General features: G+C 36.7%; 1 pseudogene; it reads right to left on the bottom strand.

The window, feature by feature from the left end:
* Nucleotides 1-22: 22 nt before the first annotated feature.
* The window catches only part of LOC144243681 (large ribosomal subunit protein eL8 pseudogene), a 124891-nt pseudogene continuing 105384 nt past the window's right edge, over nt 23-19529 (bottom strand).

Here is a 19529-nt window from a genome sequence, read left to right as displayed (position 1 = left end):
GACTCATCTCCGGAGTCCTGATTCATTGCGTCTCTATAAGCCTCAGGTTATATAGCTTAAACACGAGAATAGAAGCTTCTGCCTTACAAGCTGGGTTGCATCCTCTCATTTTCTCCAACATACCTAGCAGGCAAAAGATTTTTAAAAAGTTCAGAGATGGCAATAAGTAAAAGGTTTGCAGGCCACCTTTCTGGAGAAATCCTCCAAGCAATAGGTAATAATCACGAATTCAGAGAGATGACCTTCCTTTATGTCACAAATTACAGTATTAGTGCTCCTTATGAGAAATAATGTATCTGACCCCAGTGTCCCTCAGTACTGCAAAAGTGGTCCACTGGCCAGAACCCAGCAATTTTTATTGCTCCTCGACCTACATCTTTGAGCTTTTAGGCTTTCTGAGGGGAGGAAATCTCTAGAACAGGGTCATTAAAATTCTTTGCAGTGTTCTTAATTCAAATAGATTGTATAGTGGTCTCTCAGGGAACTTCATCTGTGTTACTCCCTTTGATCCAATAAGCAAACTATATCCAATTTATAAAAATAACTTAATAGGTTACATCTGGTGGCATAAAGATATTCAGTGAACAACAGTACTAATTACCCATATGTATTAAGTATATATATGGGGATAATATGGAAAAAATGTTTAGTGTAGATTACAGAATCCAAAACATTTCTTAATGCATGTAATTTAAAAAATATATTTGTCTTAATATAAAACTGGTTTCATATTCAAAAGACATCAGGACTATTGAAATATAGACTCACTATTCATGTACCTCACCAGACCTGCTATGCAAATTTTTCAGTGGCAGTTAAAGGAATTTTGCTTCTAAAATGTGAAAAGAACATAGTAATATTTTATGTCGCATCTGGTGCTTTTTCTTAGAGCAATTTTGTTTGCTCTGTACTTCCTGTATTAGTATCACAATTTTTTTTCTGTCTTACTGTCCGTGCACTTCAGTTAATGTCTTTTGGGGGTAAAATGACGAAAAGAAAAACTGAAAGTTGTGTGTGCATACCCTGGAGTAATCTTTCTCTTTCACTTACCAGGCTTCCTTTCTCCCAGTTTGTAATTCGAGGTGTTTATGAAGTACTTTAAGAGAAGCCGCTATCTCCTTCACTTACTAGCTATGTGCTTAGTTTTAATTTTTGAGTTTTAAAATCTTCATCCATAAAATCTTGGTGATAAAATATAAGGATTATATTACTGGTTAAGTTTCTGGCATTTCATGGCTATTCAAAACATTCATTCTTCCTTTTTTCAAATTTGTGAATATTTTGCCAATAAACTTTTCCCTTCCAATTAAAGCAACATACCCCCACCTTCCTTTTGTACAATAAAAGATATTGATAGGTTTTCTTTGAGAAAAGAGTTCCATGGTCAAGTACTTTAGGGGACATGTTGTGTATATAAAAAAACCCTTCAGATAAACCTGTTAAACTTTGTTTATTAATATTTCCTAAACCTACTTACCCGTGGAAAACCCCCATCCTTTTGTTTCCCCATGGAATGGTGATGAACATGTCATAGGACAACAGATACGGTTTGAAGAACACTGAATAACTGTATTTGGGGTTCCAGAAGCTTCGTGACCATCACTGGACTTAGAGAAGTCAAGAAGTTGGGGGTTTAGGTAAAGTTTAACCTACTCTCCTAGAGGCCAGGATATCCAATATACATGGGTTACATTTCATTTATCATATTACCTTATGTGCTGCTTCATAGCTGCTATTCATATGTACTCTTTCTTCTCCTTAAACTATCAGGGTTTTTTCTTTTTTTTTCTTTCTCTCTTTTTTAGTGAGAGAAACATGGAAGAAATTGGCTATCTGCAGGAGAACCCATTTTACTTCTGTAGCCCACAATGATTCCTTCTACTTCAATTATAAATTAATGACATTATAGCTTTAGGGCCATAGTCTAGTATTCATACTATTACTTCTAGCAAACCAACAAATATCTGTGGCACACCACTATGCTAAGTCTTGAGCTAGTTACAAAGAAGTATGTAATGGCCACTAACATTTATTAAACTCTTTATGCCAGGCACCATCAAAAATGCTTTCTTCATTTCTTCATTTAAGAATTTCTTCAGTTAATCCTCTCAATGACCCTATGAGGGATGTATTCTTATTTCATTTTACATTTAAAGAAACTGAGACACAGAAAGAATAAGTAACCAGCCCCAGGTGACACATCCGGTGAATAGTAGAACCAGAATTTAAACAACAGAAATTGATTCCAGTAGAGTTTACAATGTTAACCATTACGCTGTGCTGACACCTACGAGCTTCATGTTCCTGGACCTTACAGACTCATATGGTTGGTCATTTAACATATGATATGCTCTCCTTTAGCTAGAAGATTCTATAGGATCTGCACCTACTGGTTTCCTTTTTAATAAACCAAGTACAAGACAGTAGTAGCAGTAATAGTAGTAGTAGTAATAGTGATAGTAGTAGTAATAGATAATATGAACACTTACCAACACTGATTAAGTGCTTAACTCATGAGCTAAGAGCTTTAAGTCCCTGAGTTCATTTAATCTTTAATAATAAAAAATACTGTATATAGGAATACACTCATTATTATCTCACTCTACAGGTGTATAAAACAAAGGTTAGAGAAGTTAAGCAAATTGGCCAAAGTCACAAAGCTCCATGTGCCTGAGCTGAGACACAAATTGTCCATCTGAATTCAAGGCGTTGGTGCTAACCTGTATGTCCTACTGCTTTTCATACACATTACAAGCACTTAACACATATGTAAAGAAAGAATTAAAAAAACATTGCAACAGAAACTGGGTTTTGAGTGCTGAAGGAATGTAAAATTTAAAAAGTACTTGATGGCTAGATAAGTTAGGGAAGAATTCTTGAGGAACCATCTTGGAGCACCAATATCTCTCTAATATCTGCCTGGAAATGAGGGTCAGCATTTATAACTGGAAAGGTCTTTTTTTTTTTTTAATATTTTTAATTTATTTTTAGGAGAGAGAGAGAGAGAGACAGCGTGAGTAGGGGAGGGTCAGAGAGAGAGGGAGTCACAGACTCTGAAACAGGCTCCAGGCTCTGAGCTGGCAATCAGCACAGAGCCCGACACGGGGCTCGAACCCACAAACCGCGAGATCTTGACCTAAGGCAAAGTCAGACGCTCAACCGACTAAGCCACCCAGGCTCCCCCCCACCTTTTTTTTTTTTAAATATATAACTGGAAAGGTCTTAAATGGTTCTAATCAGTCATCTGCCTCACAAATCCTGGACAGGTTAGTGCATATTTATTTGATTTTAAGAGTTACCCAATGCAATGTCATGATGTATTCAAAGTGCTGAAAAGAAAACACTTAAAACCAAGTTTTCTGGCATATTCTCTTAAAACCATATTCTCTGGCAAGATTATCATTCAGAAATGAAGGAGAGATTAAGAGTTTTCTAGCCAAGCCCAAGCTAAAACTGTTCATCACCACCAAACTGGTCCTACAACTAGTTTTAGAGAGACTTCTTTAAGCTGAAAGGACAAAGTACTAACTAGTAACTTCTGTTTACCCATTGGTAAACTTTTGTAGAAGTTATAAAAGGTAAAATATAAAAGGTAAAATCCCACCAGTAAAGGCAACATTTAGTAAAGATAGTGGAATAACCACTTATAAAGCTAGTATGAAGGCTATAAGACAAAAGTACTAAAATTAACAATAACTACAATAATTAGTTAAGAGATACACAAAATAAAGAGATGTGAAGTACAGTAGCAAGATCAAACAATTATTATCAACTTAAAAATAGAGTGATATAGATACAGGCTAACCACAAAGCAAAAACCTATAGTAGAATCCCAAAAGATAATGAGAAAGGACTGTAAACATAACACTAAAGAAAATCACCAAATCACAAATGAAGAGAGAGAGAGAAAAGAAAGGAATATTACTCCCTGTCTATATGGTACCTATGAGAAACTCACTTCAGATCTAAGAATATACAGTCTGAAAATAATCCATGACATGAAATAACAAGGGAGGGGAAAGGGAACCCTTATACACTGTGATGGGAATGCAAATTGGTGCAGCCGCTATGGAAAACAATATGGAGGTTCCTCAAAATATTAAAGATAGAACTATCATGTGTTCCAGCTCTGTCACTCCTGAGTATTTTTCCAAAGAAAATTAAAATACTAATACAAAAAGAAATATGTACCCAATGTTCATTGCAGCATTATTTACAATATGGAAACAACCTTAATGTTTACCAATGGATAGATTAACAAAGAAGATGTGATATAGATGTACAGTGGAATACTACATATCCATTAAAAAGAAAGAGACCTCGCTATTTGCCATAGCATGGATGAAACCTGAGTGTATTATGATAAATGGAATAAGTCAAAAACAAATACCTTATAATTTCACTTATATGTGGAACATAAAAAGCAAAACAAACAAACAAAACAAGACAGAACTCATAGATACAGAGACCAGATTGTGGTTATCATCAGGGAAGGGGTTGGGGAGGCAGATGAAATGGTTGAAGGGGGTTAATTGTATGGTGATAGATGGTACTAGACTTAAAAGATCGAAGTACTATGTTGTACACCTGAAATTAAAATAATGTTACATACAAATTTTATGTCAATAAAAAAAAGGATTAGCACTGAGTTGAGAAATGTAGTTTACTGTATAAAATATTAATTAAAATCAATTATTAAGGAAAAAATTCACCCAGTGAATGGTGTGTTTCTCTCTCTCTCACACACACACACATACGTGCACACACAAGCACAAAACATACACACATGCATGTGCACAGGCATGCACACACACCACTGGATTTTTTAAAACACTGCATGTCAAGCATGGAAAAACATCAGATATTTATTATAATATTATTTACAGAAGCAAATGAAAAATAAGAACAATATTTAGTCCTATTTAAGGAGTTTTATTTTCTTATGTTATAAAATTGGCTTTCATGTTACACTGCAGAATTATGGCATTAAGGAGAAGCTACCATGCTTAGCAAAATCTTAAGGACTCTAATATTTGTTGATGGAAAATTAAAATCTCATCACTTGTTTAGAATAAAAAAATCCTTCCTAAGTCAATCAATACAGGAGTAGAAAAATCACTCCAAAGGAAAATATTTCCAAAATCATTGTTATTTATATCATATATTTAGGAAATGTTTACATTTTAAAATTTTATGATGGGGTGACTAGGTGGCTCAGTCAGTTAAGCATCTGACTCTTGATTTCAGCTCAGGTGATAATTCTAAGTTCATGGGATCCAGCCCCACATTGGGCTCCATGCTGAGTGAGAAGCTTGCTTAAGATTTTCTTTTTCTCTTTCTTTCTCTGCCCCTTGTCCCTGCTTTCTCTCCCTCTCTCTCTCTCTCAAAAAACAATTATATAATTGATTTAACTTAAATTTTTAAAAATTTAGATGTATTGAAATGTTGAAGACTTCTCCTCCTGATGAATTAATATTTATTTGGATTCTCTGCATATTCATAGGTCTGCAACTTTGATATTATGTCTAGAATTTGATCATGATCAAGAACATTCTTTTAACAAGCTGACATCATTGAATCTGCCTCTATGTATTCATTAACTCCTTTTTTCACACACAAAAAGGTTTGCATTTAAAAAAAATTCTAGTATAGTTAACATACAATGTTATATTAGTTTCAGGTATATTGTGATTCAGCACTTCTATACATTATTCGGTGGTCATCATGGTAAGTGTACTCTTAGTTTCTCTAACTATTTCACCCATCCCCCCACCCCTTTCCCCTCTGGTAACCATCAATTTGTTCTCTATCATTAAGAGTCTATATGTTTTTTTGTTTGTTTAATTTGTTCATTTGTTTTTTAAATTTCACATAAAAGTCAAATCATATAGTATGTGTTTTTCTCTGACTGACTTATTTCACATAGGATTATACTCTCTAGATTCAACCAGGTTGTTGCAACTGGCAAGATTTTATTATTTTTTTATTGTTGAATAATATTTCATTGTATATACCACACCTTTATCTATTCATCTATTCATGGATACTTGGATTGCTGCCATAACCATAATTTGGCTATTGCAAATAATGCTGCAATAAACATAAGGGTGCATATATCTTTTTGAATTAGTGTTTTTGTATTCTTTGGTGAAATACCCACCAGTGTGATTACTGGATCATATAGGAATTCCATTTTTTAATTTTTTAAGTTTAATGTATTAGACTTAACTTAATTTATTTTTAATATAGTTTATTGTCAAGGTGGTTTCCATATAACACCTAGTGCTCATCCCAACAAGTGCCCTCCTCCATGCCCATCACCCATTTTCCCCTATCCCCCAACCCTCATCAACCCTCAGTTTGTTCTCAGTATATAAGAGTCCCTTATGGTTTGCTTCCCTCCTTCTCCATAACTATTTACCCCTCCCCCTTCCCCGTGGTTTTCTATTAAGTTTCTCCTGACCCACATAGGAGTGAACACATATGGTATCTGTCCTTCTCTGCCTGACTTATTTCACTTAGCATAATACCCTTGAGTTCCATCCACATTGCCACAAATGTCCAGATTTCATTCTTTCTCATTGCCATGTAGTATTTCATTGTATATGTAAACAACATCTTCTTGATCCATTCGTCAGTTGATAGACATTTAGGCTCTTTCCATGATTTGGTTATAGTTGAAAGTGCTGCTATGAACATTGGGGTACATGTGACCCTATGCTTCAGCACTCCTGTATCCCTTGGGTAAATTCCTAGCAGTGCAACTGCTGGGTCATAGGGGAGTTCTACTGTTAATTTTTTAGGAAACTCCACACTGTTTTCAGAGGGGTTTCACCACTTTACATTCCCACCAACAGTGTAAGAGGGTGCCCGTTTCTCCACATCCTTGCCAACATCTAGAGTCTCCTGATTAGTTCATTTTAGCCACTCTGACCGGCGTGAGGTGGTATCTTAGTGTGGTTTTGATTTGTATTTTCCTGATGATGAGTGACATTGAGCATCATTTCATGTGTCTGTTGGTATCTGGATGTCTTCTTTTCATATCTTCTGCCCATCTCTTCATTGGACTATTTGTTTTTCAAGTGTAGAGTTTGGTGAGTTCCTTATAGATTTTTGTATACTAGCCTTTTATCTGATATGTCATTTGCTACTATCTTTTCCCATTCCACTGGTTGCCTATTAGTTTTGTTGATTGTTTACTCTGCCGTGCAGAAGCTTTTTATCTTGATGAGATCCCAATAGTTCATTTTTGCTTTTAATTCCCTTGCCTTGGAGATGTGTTGAGTAAGAAATTGCTGCGGTTGAGGTCAAGGAGGTTGTTTCCTGCTTTCTCCTCTAGAGTTTTGATGGCTTCCTATCTCACATTCAGGTCCTTTATCCATTTGAGTTTCTTTTTGTGTATGGTGTAAGAAAGTGGTCTAGTTTCATTCTTTTACATGTTGCTGTCCAGTTCTCCCAGCACCATCTGTTAAAGAGGCTGTCTTTTTTCCATTGGATACTCTTTCCTGCTTTGTCAAAGGTTAATTGGCCCTACATTTGTGGGTCCAATTCTGGGTTCTCTATTCTATTCCATTGGTCTATGTGTCTGTTTTTGTGCCAATACCTCACTGTCTTGATGATGACAGCTTTGTAGTAGAGGCTAAAGTCTGGGATTGTGATGCCTCACGTTTTGGTTTTCTTCTTCAATAGTACCTTGGCTAATCAGGGTCTTTTGTGGTTCCATACAAATTTTAAGATTGTTTGCTCTAGCTTTGAGAAGAATGCTGGTGCAATTTTGATTGAGATTGCACAGAATGTTTAGATTTCTTTGGGTAGTATTGACTTTTAGTAATATTTATTCTTCTGATCCATGGGCATGGACTTTTTATCCATTTCTTTGTGTCTTCTTTAATTTCCTTCATAAGTTTTTTCTAGTTTTCAGCATACAGATCTCTTACATCTTTGGTTGAGGTTATTCCTAGGTATTTTATGGTTTTTGGTACAATTGCGAATGGGATCAGTTTCTTGATTTCTCTTTCTGTGCTTCATTATTGGTGTATAAAAATGCAACTGATTTCTGTACATTGATTTTGTACCCTGCAGCTTTGCTGAATTCATGGATCAGTTCTAGCAGACATGGTGGAGTCTGTCGGGTTTTCCATGTAAAGTGTCTCTCATCTGCAAAAAGTGAAAGTTTGACTTCATCTTTGCCAATTCTGATGCTTTTTATTTCCTTTTGTTGTCTGATTGATGCTGCTAGGACTTCCAGCACTATGTTAAACAACAAAGGTGAGAGTGGACCTTCCTGTCATGTTCCTGATCTCAGGGAGAAAGCTCTCAGGCTTTTCCCATTGAGGATTATATTAGCTGTGGGCTTTTCATAAATGGCTTTTATGTTTAAGTAAATTCCTTTTATCCTGACTTTCTCCAGGGTTTTTATTAAGAAAGGATGCTGTATTTTTCCAAAGGCTTTTCCTGCATCTATCAACAGGGNGTGCTTCATTATTGGTGTATAAAAATGCAACTGATTTCTGTACATTGATTTTGTACCCTGCAGCTTTGCTGAATTCATGGATCAGTTCTAGCAGACATGGTGGAGTCTGTCGGGTTTTCCATGTAAAGTGTCTCTCATCTGCAAAAAGTGAAAGTTTGACTTCATCTTTGCCAATTCTGATGCTTTTTATTTCCTTTTGTTGTCTGATTGATGCTGCTAGGACTTCCAGCACTATGTTAAACAACAAAGGTGAGAGTGGACCTTCCTGTCATGTTCCTGATCTCAGGGAGAAAGCTCTCAGGCTTTTCCCATTGAGGATTATATTAGCTGTGGGCTTTTCATAAATGGCTTTTATGTTTAAGTAAATTCCTTTTATCCTGACTTTCTCCAGGGTTTTTATTAAGAAAGGATGCTGTATTTTTCCAAAGGCTTTTCCTGCATCTATCAACAGGGTCATATGGTTTTTATCTTCTCTTTTGTTAATGTGATGTATCACATTGATTGATTTGTGAATATTGAACCAGTCCTGCAACCCAGGAATGCATTCCACTTGGTCATGGTGAATAGTTCTTTTTCTATGCTCATGAATTCGATTTGCTAGTATCTCGTTGAGGATTTTTGCATCCATATTCATCAAGGATATTAGCCTGTAGTTCTACTTTTTTCCTGGATTTCTGTCTGGTTTGGGGATCAAAGTGATGTTGGCTTCATAGAATGAATTGGGAAGTTTTCCTTCCATTTCTATTTTTTGGAACAGCTTCAGAAGAATGGGTATTAACTGTGTTTTAAATGTCTGGTAGAATTCCCCAGGGAAGCTATCTGGTCCAGGACTCTTATTTTTTGGGACATTTTTGATAACTGATTCAATTTCTTCCCTACTTATGGGTCTGTTCAGATTTTCTATCTCTTCCCATGTGATCTTTGGTAGTGTGTGGGTGTTTAGGAATTTGTCCATTTCTTCCACAATGTCCAGTTTGTTGGCATATAATTTTTCATAGTATTCCCCAATAATTGCTTGTATTTCTGAGGGATTGGTTGTAATAAATCCACTTTCATTTGTGATTTTACCTATTTGGGCCCTGTCTTCTTTTTGAGGAGCCTGGCTAGAGGTTTATCAATTTTGTTTATTTTTTCAAAAAAGCAACTCTTGGCTTCGTTGATCTGTTCTGTTTTTGTTTGTTTGTTTGATTCTATATCGTTTATTTCTGCTCTAATCTTTATTATTTCTCTTCTGGTGGGTTTAGGGTGTCTTCGATGTCCTGCTTCTAGTTCCTTTAGGTATGCTATTAGATTTTGTATTGGGGATTTTTCTTGTTTCTTGAGATAAGCCTGGACTGCAGTGCATTTTCCTCTTAGGACAGCATTTTCTGCATCCCAAAGGGTTTGAATTGTTGTATTTTCATTTTCTTTTTTTTCCTTATATTTTATTTTATTTTATTTTATTTTTTTTACAAATAGTTTATTGTCAAGTTGGTTTCCATATGACACCCAGTGCTCATCCCCACAAGTGTCCTCCTCCATGCCATATATTTTAAAATTTCTTTTCTAATTGCCTGCTTGACCCATTCATTCTTTAGTAGGATGTTCTTTAACTTCCATGCCTTTGGAGGTTTTCCAAACATTCCTGTGGTTGATTTCAAGTTTCATAGCATCGTGATCTGAAAGTGTGCATGGAATGACCTCAATTCTTTTATATTTATTGAGGGCTGTTTTGCGACCCAGTACGTGATCTATCTTTGAGAACGTACCATGTGTACTTGAGAAGAAAGTATATTCCACTGCTTTGGGACGTAGAATTCTAAATATATCTGTCAAGTTCATCTGGTCCAATGTGTCGCTCAGAGCCATTATTTTACTGATACTCTGTCTAGATGATCTGTCCATTGCTGTAAGTGAAGTATTAAAGTCCCCTAAAATTAGCACATTCTTATCAATAAGATTGCTTATGTTTGTGATTAATTGTTTTATATATTTGGGTGCTCCCAAATTCAGTGCATAGACACTTATAATTGTTAGCTCTTCCTGATGGATGGACCCTGTAATTTTTATATAATGCCCTTCTTCATCTCTTGTTACTGCCTTTACTTTAAAGTCCAGTTTGACTGATACAAGTATGGCTACTTCAGCTTTCTGTTGACTTCCAGTAGCATGATAGATATTTATCCATCCCCTCACTTTCAATCTGAAGGTGTCCTCAGGTCTAAAATGAATCTCTTGTAGACAGCAAATATATGGGTCTTGTTTTTTTTTTTTAATCCATTCTGATACCCTATGTCTTTGGTTTTTTTTTCTTTTACTGTTTTTTTATTTATTTCTAGGAGAGAGAGAGAGAGACAGCGCGAGCAGGGAAGGGTCAGAGAGAGGGAGTGACAGACTCTGAAGCAGGCTCCAGGCTCTGAGCTGGCAGTCAGCACAGAGCCCGACGCGGGGCTCAAACCCACGAACCGCGAGATCATGACCTAAGCGAAAGTCGGACGCTTAACCGACTAAGCCACTCAGGCGCCCCCCCTATGTCTTTGGATTGGAGCATTTAGTCCATTTACATTCAGTGTTATTAGTGAAACATGGGTTTAGAGTCATTGTGTTATCTATAGGTTTCATGCTTGTAGTGATGTCTCTGGTACTTTGTGTTCCTTGCAACATTTCCCTTATAGATTCCCCCTTAGGATTTCTTGTAGGGCTGATTTAGTGGTGATGATATCCTTCAGTTTTTATTTGTTTGCAAAAATCTTTATCTCTCCTTCTATTCTGAATGACAGGCTTGCTGGATAAAGGATTCTTGGCTGCATATTTTTCTTGTTCATCACATGGAAGATTTCTGTCATTCCTTTCTGGCCTGCCAAGTTTCAGTAGATAGGTCTGCTACTACCATTGTATGTCTACCTTTGTATGATAAGGCCTTTATGTCCCTAGCTGCCTTCAGAATTCTCTCTTTATCCTTTATTTTGCCAGTTTCACTATGATATGTCATGCAGAAGATCAATTCAAATTATATATGAGGGGAGTTCTCTGTGCTTCTTGGATTTCAATGCCTGTTTCCTTCCCCAGGTTGGACTTGTTCAAGTACCCATTCAGCCCCTTTCTCTTTTCTTCTTATGGAATTTCTGTGCTATGGTTATTATTCTGTTTGATTGCATCACTCAGTTCTTGAATTCTTCTTTCGTGCTCCTGGATAAATTTATCTCTCTTTTACTTAGCTTCCTCTTTTTCCATAATTTTATATTTTGGTTTGCCTATTCTCCTCTCTGCCTCTTTAATCCATGCTGTGGCCGCCTCTATTTTATTTTGCACCTCATTTATAGCATCTTTTAATTCATCGTAACTATTTTTAAGATCCATGATCCTTGCAGCAATGGAGTCTCTGCTGTCTTCTATGCCTTTTTCAAGCCCAGCGATTAATTTTATGACTATTATTCTAATTCTTGTTCAGTTATGTTGCTTATATCTGTTTTGATCAGTTCTTTAGCTGTCACTTCTTCCTGAAATTTCTTTTGAGGAGAATTCTTCTTCTTTTTCATCATTTTGGCTAGCTTTCTGTCTCTTGTAAGTTTTAGAAGCTTGTTATGTGCTCTGCACCTGCGAGCACTGCTGTATTAAAGGAGGCTCATATACTGTGCAGGGCCTGGCTATTCATGAGGTGTTTTCTCAAGGGTCTCTGTTGTTGTGACTTTGGTTATTTTTGTTTCCTACTCATAGTGATGTTTTCGACTCTCCACCATGTGTGCTTTGGTTTGTTCCTTGACATACCCCTGGAATGGAAAACAGACAAACAGGGAGCAAGAACATGCAAATGCACAAATAAATCCAACAAACAAGCAAACAGACCAAAAAAAAAAAAAAAAAAACCCAAAGAACAAAAGACAGTCTAAAAGCATAAAACCAGAAACCCCAGCTACAATAAAGAATAGAGTTGAGGCGGTGCTGATGGAAGAACATATACAAAAAGAGAAATGACAGGGGTAGAGAGAAAGAGAAAATGAACATTGACCAGTCAGAGAGAATAAAAGGCTTAATCCAGAGAGAGAGAAAGGAGACTATGGAAGGAGGTGAGGAGAAAGAAATGAAGATAATATTACCCACAGAAACTATATGGCCTGATTATTCCAGAGAGAGAGAAAGGAAAGGAAAGAAGGAGGTCTAGAAAATGCATCAAGAGAATGGATTAAATATGTCTGTTTAAGCAAACCAATAACCAGAGTAACCAGCCTAGAGGAGGGAGGAGATAAGAAGGAGAAAAGGGAGAATATATCTGAATAACAAGAGTTGACCTACGGTTAATCCAGGCAATGCAGCAGTGTTCGCCTAGAGGAGGGGGCCATCTGTTTCTGCAGCATCTATGTAGCTCCAGGAGCTAAGCAGCTACCCAGCACTGATGGGCGTGGTCTGGCGTAGGCAGGTCCCACCTCCACTCTGGGCCCCTGGGACCAGTCTCTGAGGCCTGCCTTGGTGGTTGTGGGGAGAAACATGGAGACTGCCTCCAGTCCCTTCTCTATGGGCCAGGTGTCCCAAAGCACTCTTTTGAATCCATTCCCATCGTGCCATAGGTGCAGACGAGGTGGGATGGTTCCTATGCCCCACGCCCGGCAGTGTTGCAAGCTCTTATTCCATGTATGTTAAAGATGCCGCCCAAAATGTAATCCTGCAAGCCGCAGAACTTCAGGGCTGGGGATCGGTTCCTCCTGATGCCTATTGCGCCCCTGATGTACCACCGAACCCAGAGGGGACTCCCCTCATCCCCAGGCATGGCAATAGGGCAACCCACCCCAGTCCAAAGAAAGTCTCCCAGTTAGAGATAGATTCTCTCTTTGAAAGCCCTGCAGTTAGAGATGGGATGATAGGATCCCTCTCCATCCCAGGCCAAGGTTTTTCTCTTATCCAGATACAGTCCTACGTTTCCCCAGCCACTCTTTCTCTTCCCTTTCTCTCCACAGAAGGGGATCCCTCCCCTCTGCGCCTCTGTGTCCTGGCCCGTTTTTATATCTCGCAGTTCACAATCATGCACCTAAGAGGCTATCTTCCTAGTAGACTCTCTCTCTTTTCCTTCCAGACTCTTGGGATTCAGGGTCCTTGGGCTTCAGCTCTTCCTTGTTTGAGAGTTGCCACTGGAAAGTATGGAACCCCCTACTTCTTCTCCAGTTAAACCTATTTTTTAATTTTTTGAGGACTCTCCAGACTGTTTTCCACAGTGGCTGCACTAACTAGTTTGTGCACTCACCAATGTGTTTTTTATTGCAGTATAGCTAATACACAGTGATACATTAGTTTTGGGTGTACAAAATAGTGATTTGACAAATCTATAAATTTTGCTATGCTCACCACAAGTGCAGCTACCATCTGTCACCATAAAATACTACTATAATGCCATTGACCATATTCAATATGCTGTACCTTTTCTCCTCAGACTTATTCATTCCATGACTGGAAGCCTGTATCTGCTACTCCCCTTCACCCATTTTGCCCATCCTCCCAAACTCCTCTCCTCTGGCAGCCATCAGTTTGTTCTGTTTTTTACAGCTCTGATTCTGTTTTTTGTTTATTCATTTGTTTTGTTTTTAGATTCCACATGTAAGTGCAATCATATGCTGTTTGTCTTTTGCAGTCTAACTTACTTTTCTTAGGACCTAGAAGGTCTATCCATGCTGTTGCAAATGGCATGCTCTCTTCCCTTTTTATGGCTGTGTAATATTCCTGCATTCTTGTGTGTGTATGTGTGTGTATATGTGTGCACCACACCTTCCTTAACATTTGTCTGTTGAGGGATTCTTAGGTTGCTTCCATATCTTGGCTATTGTAAATAATGCTCCAATAAACATAGGGGTTCAGTATCTTTTTTATTTAACACTTTCAGTTTCCTTGGGTAAGTACCCAGTAGCTAAATTAGTGAATCATATAGTATTTATATTTTTAATTTATTTTTTATGAACCTACATGCTTTTTTCTACAGAGGCTATACCAATTTATGTTTCCATCAACAGTGCTGGCACAAGGGTCCCTTTTTTTCCCCACATTCTCACCAACGCTTGTTGTTTCTTGTCTTTTTTATTTTTGTCATCTGTATGTCTTGTTTTGAAAATTGTCTATTCAGTTCTCTACCCATTTTTAATCAGATTATTGGTTTTTGAGTTTTTTGGTGTTGAGTTGTATAAGTTCTTTATATAATTTGAATATTAACCCCTTATCAGATATTCCACTTGCAAATATCCTCTCCCATTCTGTAGGTTGTCTTTTTGTTTTGTTGATGGTTTATTTCTCTATGCAAAATCATTTTTAATGTAATCCCAATATTTTATTTTTGCTATTGTTTCCTTTTTTGGGGGGGGAGCTTGTCTAGAAAAATTTTGCTATTGCTGATGTCAGAGAAATTACCGCCTGTGTTCTCCTCTGGATTTTCATGGTTTCACATTTAGATCTTTAATACATTTTATGTTCATTTTCATGTGTGATGTAAGAAAGTGATCCAGTTTTGTTCTTTTACATGTTGCTTTCCAGTTTTCCCAGCACCATTTATTGAAGAGATTTTTCTCATTGCATATTCTTGCCTCCTTGGTTGAAGATTAACTACATAATTGTAGGTTTATTTCTGGACTCTCTATTCTATTCCTTTGACCTATGTGTCTGTTTTTGTGACAATACCATACTGTTTTTATGACAACAGCTTTGTAGTGTATTTTGAAATCTGGGATTGTGATACCCGTAATTTTGTTCTTTCTCAAGACTACTTTGATTGTTCAGAGTCTTTTATGATTCCATACAAGTTTTAATATTTTTTTCTACTTCTGTGAAGAATGGTTTGGTATTTTAATAGAGAGTAAATTGGATCTGTGGACTTTTGGATAGCAAACACCAAAGTATTTTGATAGTAGGAACATGTTAATACTTACTGTTTCAGTCCATGAGGATGGATTATATTTCCATTTGTTTGTATCATCTTCAATTTCCTCATCACTGTTTTATAGTTTTTGGAGTATAGGTCTGTCACCTCCTTGGTTAAGTTTATTCTTAAGCATTTTATTATTTTTGGTGCAATTATAAGTGCAATTGTTTTCTTAATTTCTTTTCCTGGGGTAGGGGTGCATTTTTTTGAAGGGTGCTGACATCAGGAATTGTAATACTATCATTATCCTTTTATCTACTGTGAATACTATCTTTGCAAAATAAATGAATGCTTTCTGTACTTTTCTTGTTTCGCCTTTTCTTTGTTGAGGTTTAACAGTGATTGATTTTGAAAAAATGCATTCCATTCTCTTCTTAGTCTTCATCAACTCTCCTACCTCCTCTGTTTGCTATCTCACACACACTTGCCAGGTACTTCAGGTTTTCTAAGAGTTTCTTTTCCTATCACCATGAAAGGCTGTGACTAATGTGGAATTTGCTGCATTTTATTTTCTATTAGGACTTTCATGGTGATAATTCTGTATTTACAACTAATTTATCCCTGGATAAAGCAGACATGTGGCCTGAGAAAAGGTCAGCTCCATTTGGACTATAACCTCAATGTGTATGTGAGAATATCTAAGGATTGTTTTCTCCAAATATATTTAAGCTATGGATATAAAATAGAATTGCCTCAAAATATTTGGGGCTTTATCTCAGTTTTCTCAAATAGACTTTTATCTGGAAATGATTACATGGTAAGTCAATAGGATAAAACAGTTGCAAAGACATCATCATTACAGTTTCCTAAGAACCTGCTTCCAAGTGGATATCTGATGCTTTTTATTTATTCCTACATGGAATACAGTATTAAAAGGAAGAATTTATATGTAGCCAATGTAAAGAGAAAACTTTTATGCTTCCCAGAATCTCTAATTTTGTATTTGAAAAGCCAATTCATCTTCTAAAGAATTTATTCTCTCAGTGAGGATCTCTCACTGTCATGCAGGAGTTTAGAAAGCTGCTTTACACAAGTAAATCCTGTATGGACTTATTTTAACATAATGTAAAATTATGTTAAATGTGCTAGGAATTTTTTGCCTTACTATGCTTTTTGTCTCTAGGAAGTTGCAAATTTCACTGCCTCCTCTTAATAAAACTTGTGAACTGGGGTGCCTGGCTGGCTCAGTCAGTTAAGCATCTGACTTTGTGATTTGTGAGTTTGAGCTCCACATAGGGCTGTGTGCTGACAGCTCAGAGCCTGGAGACTGCTTGGAATTCTCAGTCTCTCTCTCTCTCTGCCCCTTCCCCATTAGTGCTCTGCCTCTCTTTCTCTCTCTCAAAAGTAAATAAACATTAAAATATTTGAAAAGAAAATAAGACTTGTGAACTTAAACCATGCAGAAAGTTGTTTTGTCAAAACAGAGTCCTATGGAAAGACAGCATTCAATTCATTCTAGTCTCTTTTGGCATCTCTCTTCACAACAAGTTATTTTAGTTTTAAAGATCTATCTTTCTAAAAATTAGAAACAAAAATAATATTTAATGGGAAATAAGTATTACAGGAAGCCCTACTTCAAGGAGAATATTGTTAAATGTTTTCTCTACTTTTTCCTTGGGAAACAGAAAAAATATACATGGAATGAAAAGAATATTGCCTACAGGTGTGTCTGATTTTCAGTGAAATGTTCTACAATTTCTGAACATTCTAACAAAAAAATTGCTTTCCTGAAAGTCAATAAATGATGAAGTTTGAGAAGAATAATTGCTTGAAAAAGACTGTCGTTTGAGTGAGCTTTTCTTGAATCTCTTTACTGTTTCAAAGCCAGCTATATAATTGCAGTCAAACTGGTGAAATGAGCCTTATACAATCCTCCTATCAAGGACCAGGACACAATAAATTTGGTAGCTCATTTTTCCCCCTTGTTATTAATAGAACAATATCACAATGAGCTATCCTAAATATAAATCACCAGGATAATCAAGTTGATAAAACAATGCAGATGAAAACTTTTGTTTAGCAGAGTAACAAAACTTTCGTTCAGTGATAGCTTGAGAAAACAATGAAGTAACGCTTCCATCATGCTGAGGGAAAATATTTGTCAACTTGGAACTAATATGGAGTTAAATGACCTTAGAAGTACATTTAAGACAATCTCAGATGCACAAACTTTTAGAGTTTCTACTCACAGACCCTCCCCAGAAAACTTACAGGATATAATTTAGAAAAGAAGTAAACTCTTAAGAAGAAAACACTGGAAACTTAATAAGGAAACCAGTAAATGTGAATATGGTCTTGCAAAATAATGTCAGACTTAGGTTTATTTGTCTAACAACAACAACAGCAAAGGTAAAATAATATTCTGGAAAACAAAAATAATGATAAGGGAGGGGGTCTTCAAGTGGGTTTGATGGGCTACGCATGTAATCATGCTTAGAGGAAGATCAGAAGTATGGAATAAATGTGGATATTCTTTGTTGTAGGCAGACATTCTAAAACAGTTCTCCAGAGATGTCCCTCCTTAATCCTGGAAGCTGTGAATATACTGAGTATTACTCTCTGACGGAGTCATGGCTGTGGTAGTGTTGATCTTAAGACAGGTGGATAACCTAGGTGTGGTGTGATCTAATCACATGGGCCCTTAAATTCAGAGAGCTTTCTCTGGTTGGCAGTAGAAGAGGAAATGAGAGAGATCAGAAGCACAATGGGGGTCAGTGTGCTGTGCTGGCTTAAAGGAAGAGTTCATTTAAGAAGGAATGCAGATTCTAGGAGCCATGAGACGTTCTCACTGAGAGCCAACAAGGAAGTGGCGACCTCAGTTTCATCATCACAAAGAACTGAAATTGGTCAACAGCCTGAATGTGCTTGGGAGCAGATTCTTCCTTAAGATCCCCAAGCAAGAGCCCCTCCTGGTCGGTGTCTTGATTTTTGGCTTGTGAGATCCTAATCAAAGAGCTCAGTTGAGCCATGACACATTTCCGGCCTCCAAAAGTGGGAGCTACTATATTGCATTAAGACATTACAGTTGTTATTTGTAATCTATTATTCAGCAATAGAGAATTAATGTATTGTTAGAAGCTTTTATAATTAAGTATGCTTTTTAAAACTTAAGGAAATCAAGGGACACCTGGGTGGCTCAATCAGTTGAGTGTCCAATTCTTGATTTCAGCTCAGGCTATGTTCTCAAGGTTCGGAAGACTAAAGCCCCACTTCAGGCTCCATGCTGAGAGCACAAAGCCTGCTTGGGACTCTCTCCCTCCACCCCTCCCCTGTTTGCACACGGGCTCTGTCTCTGTCTCTCTCTTAAAGTAAATAAACTAATATTTTTTAAAAAATAAAACTTAAGGAAATCAATAAAAAGGACAGAAAATCTATAGCTTCCAAATTAGCTGAAGACAGATAGGGAAAGTAATAAACTTGTCAACTCAACAAAAACCTGAGAAGGAGGAAAATTTCATAATACAAACTTAAGAAGATACAAAAATAAATAGAAATATAACCATAGTAGGAGAGTTGAAATAAATTCTTTTAATCTGTGACAGATGAAGTAGATAAAAAATAAGGGCAAAGAGGACTAATATGTTTAATGAGTTATATCTAACTATATTTTATATCAAGCTATATTTTATATCAAACCTATATTTTAAAAACAGAAAATACACATTTCATATGCTCATGTAATAATAACAAAAATTAAAGTAGTATATACCATATTTTCTAATTATTATGCATTTAAACCAGAAATTAATAACAGAACCAGAAATCCAACTTCCCTAATCCATTGGATTTAAACAAAGTGAAACTAAATAAAACACTCCTTCTCAGTTAATTCTAGGATCAGAGAAAATCCAGATTGAATTACAGAATGCCTAGAAATTATTGTTATTATTATTATATATACTATTTCCAACATATTCATATGCCTATATAGACATTTAATATTTTTTAAATTTTTTTTAATGTTTTTATTTCTAGGAGAGAGAGAGAGACAGCGTGAGCAGGGGAGGGTCAGAGAGAGAGGGAGTCACAGACTGAAACAGGCTCCAGGCTCTGAGCTGGCAGTCAGCACAGAGCCCGACGCGGGGCTCGAACCCACGAACCGCGAGATCATGACCTAAGCGAAAGTCGGACGCTTAACCGACTAAGCCACCCAGGCGCCCCAATATAGACATTTAATATTAA

Source organism: Crocuta crocuta, unplaced genomic scaffold (genome assembly GCF_008692635.1).
Source record: "Crocuta crocuta isolate KB4526 unplaced genomic scaffold, BGI_CrCroc_1.0 scaffold791, whole genome shotgun sequence".
Taxonomy (NCBI): Eukaryota; Metazoa; Chordata; class Mammalia; order Carnivora; family Hyaenidae; genus Crocuta; species Crocuta crocuta.
This window is presented reverse-complemented; position numbering and strand designations above follow the sequence as displayed.